The following is a 3,351-nucleotide window of genomic DNA, read 5'->3' as shown; positions in this document are numbered from 1 at the left end:
ATTGGCTTGTTCCTTCCTTATTAAAATATTTTCTGTAAATATTTAGTGTTAATATTTGATCAAACGATGGAATATATTTTACGGTTGTAGTATGGAAGACACATGTTAGCCATTCAAAAACACACCGAAACTGTTTACTTCACTTAAAAATTTATTATCTATCGTATGATGTCGAAATTAACGTGTAAATGGTTGAGCACTCCACGGACACGCTTGCCCTAAAAGTAGTTCTCGGGGAATTCAGCGTGACACAGAATGTGATAAGGTTGGCCCTTTGAAATACAGATACAACTCATATATGCCAGCCGAGTGGACACTGCATCTAAATATGTTCTTAATGGTATGATAAAATAAAAGCATTTCCCTTCGCGTATTTATTTCCTAATAGCTACGAAGGATTCCCTACGGAATTGAGTCTCGTATATTTTAATATATATTTTGGTACTACTAAAGCAGCGCGGACCCGAACGCGCTAGCTAGTCGTGAGTGGTCGATCCCAACCCTAACCCTATTCCTGATCCTAACCCTAACCCTAACCCTAAACACGTATTCATTTGCACACGCGGGTTAGGGATAGGGTTAAGGTTAGGGTTAGGGATAGGGTTAGGATCGACCACTCAAGACTAGCTAGCGCGTTCGGGTCCGTGCTGCTTTAGTAGTGCCTATATTTTTTCTTCTTCTCGTACACTGAAATACATTAACAACAGAAGTAAGATTTTTTTAATATTCCTCTTTAAAGGGAAACTGTGTCTGCTTTTTTAACAATGACATAAGCAGACACGTTTTGAAGAAGAGTAGAGACTGACTGTAGTATTGTCGATACTCGAGAAACGAAAAGAGGGATTTGAACTAGGAACGTAATTAAACGCCGCCGAATATTCAGGAATAAAAAGCAAAACCCGATCCCCATAGGATGCGATCTCAGTTTGTGGACGCTCGTTACTCAAAACTGCAAAGCATTTTGTCTAACACTGCTGTCAACCGCTTCTTGAAAATAGAAATAAAATAAAACCCACGATAGAGAGAGACAGAAAGAGCACGCTTCGCCGTGCACGGGAGGTAACTCTGGGTCCTGAATGATTTTTTTCTTTTTCATGAAATGGATGCCCGAAGGTGACGAAACAATTGTCTCTCTCAATTAGATCGATCTCAATACTTTCAGTTTCCATCATGTTCCTTTGGACCATACGAAGCTGTTTAATCGAGCAGCAAATTAAGTCTATCCCATGAGCACCGAAGTAAAGTATAACGACATAAGTGGGAATCGAAACCCGATTGTCGACCGAACTTAGCCTACAACAAATCTATGTAATTTATTTCCTTATTATTGAATCCAGCTTTTGCCACTGGATTTCATATAAAAAGGAACACTCGCAAAGTTTTCACCGGGAGGATGTACGTACTGTATAACAGCTGCTTTGCACTATGCAAACGGTTAATTGATGTCACGACTGTTGAAATAACATTTCAACAATTCATTGTTTAAGTAACTCTGCCGAAAATTGAAATCGAGCAACAAAATGTGGACGGTAAATCATTTTTTTTCTCTTCTATTTTGTTATTATTTTTTAAATACCAGCTGTACTATTTATATAGTATTGTAGGTTAATGTTAAACCCTAGCACCCGTATTATTAAATATCAGCGAAACGAAAAATGAATCTTAGTTTTTTTAAAAAGAAAATCAAAATACAATATGATATAAATGATTACTGGTATTAATATAAAAGATACATCATTAACAAAAGACTATTTTTTTTTCTGTTTTATTATAAACCTCAACAAGTCTGCCGACATTCAGTTCTTAATCCAGGAGAAAATGCGTTGCTAAAACATTGCTTTACATTTCTGCATGCTTATATATATGTCAATCAATTATACATAATTCTTAACCAAATGAAACGTCTGAGAATGTTTTTAAATTGGATGAAAAAATATCATTTTAAAAAAGGTGTACGTGTTAGAAGTCATTGGTATTTAAAACATTTATTGATTTATTTCCAAGAGAACAGTTTTTTTATTTCGATTCGTTTGGTTAACTTTGAAGAAACTGGGTGCCAAATTTTACAGCCAACCGTTTTTTAGTCTGTTTTTATCTCCTGTTTAATTTTTTAATATTCTATGTCATCTTTCTTTTCTATTGATTAAATCTATTTCACGTATCGACCAATTCATGTAACGGAAATGAGGGGAACTGTAGACTTGTGACATTTTATATTTCGCAATATATGTATCACATGTACTTTTACAGTACCTCAACGGAGCCTCGATGCGGTCGCTCTACCTGCTAGAAGTAACAGCCAAATCACCGATAAATTTCCCTCCCGTACTTTAAAACGAGAAGTACACGTCAAATGATTTTAGATATATATAAAAGGACGGGATGGCCATAGCTGGAATGCTTTTGACGCTGTCTACAACGCTAGGATTGATTCTGGCATAAACAACAGCAACAAGTCGTGTTAAACATTTCTGTAAATAATACGTATGTGCGTTGTTGTTTCTTGTTTATGTATAAGGTGAATGGAGTGCACTCGTTTGGATAGCCATGGAAAAGATAAAAGACAAAAATCGTCTCTAGTGGGATTTGAACGTCAAAACAGAAACAAAACGAAGTACTTTAAGGCAGTGAAATCTGACAAACCAATATTTCTATCTGTTCTACATTCCTTGTATGTAATAATAACAGGTAATTTCAGAAAACAATTCCACAAATTACTAGGCGGGGTGTATAATTAATAAGGATAGCATGTAATTGCATTCGGAAAACCAACCACTTATGATAATAATGTTGGTACATGGCCAGTAATTTTGAGGGGGAGGGCATAGAATTACATCAACTCCAGTGTGCAGCTAGTACTTATTTTATCGACCTCGAAAGAATGAAAGACAAAGTTGACTTCAGTGGTATTTAAATTCAGAATGTAGAGTTGGAAGAATTCTTTTCTACTCTAGACACAAAGCTCGACACAGAGGTGAACGAGTGATAGATAGATATATATATAGAGAGAGAGATAGACAGACAGATAGATAGCTCCGGCTAGTCAGTAGCCAAAGAATCAACTCAAACCAGCAGTAACGTTCCTTGTCAGTTCTACTTTCACTTCTGACAGCTAATACCATGACAGTGCCGCTAGTCGATTTGCTCGACTCCAGTACGCAACTGGTACTTAATTTGTCGACCTCGGCAGAATTTAAACTCAGAACGTTAAGACAGACGAAATACCACTAAGCATTTCGCCCGGCATGCTAATGTTTCTGCCAGCTCGTCGCCTTCATAAAGTCGGAAAAAATTGCTGCTTGCCTAACACGTTAACAGTTCTGTTTATTTGCTGTCTGAATAATTACAATA

Source organism: Octopus bimaculoides, chromosome 14 (genome assembly GCF_001194135.2).
Source record: "Octopus bimaculoides isolate UCB-OBI-ISO-001 chromosome 14, ASM119413v2, whole genome shotgun sequence".
In the NCBI taxonomy this organism is placed as follows: domain Eukaryota; kingdom Metazoa; phylum Mollusca; class Cephalopoda; order Octopoda; family Octopodidae; genus Octopus; species Octopus bimaculoides.
Note: the sequence above shows the minus strand (reverse complement) of the source record.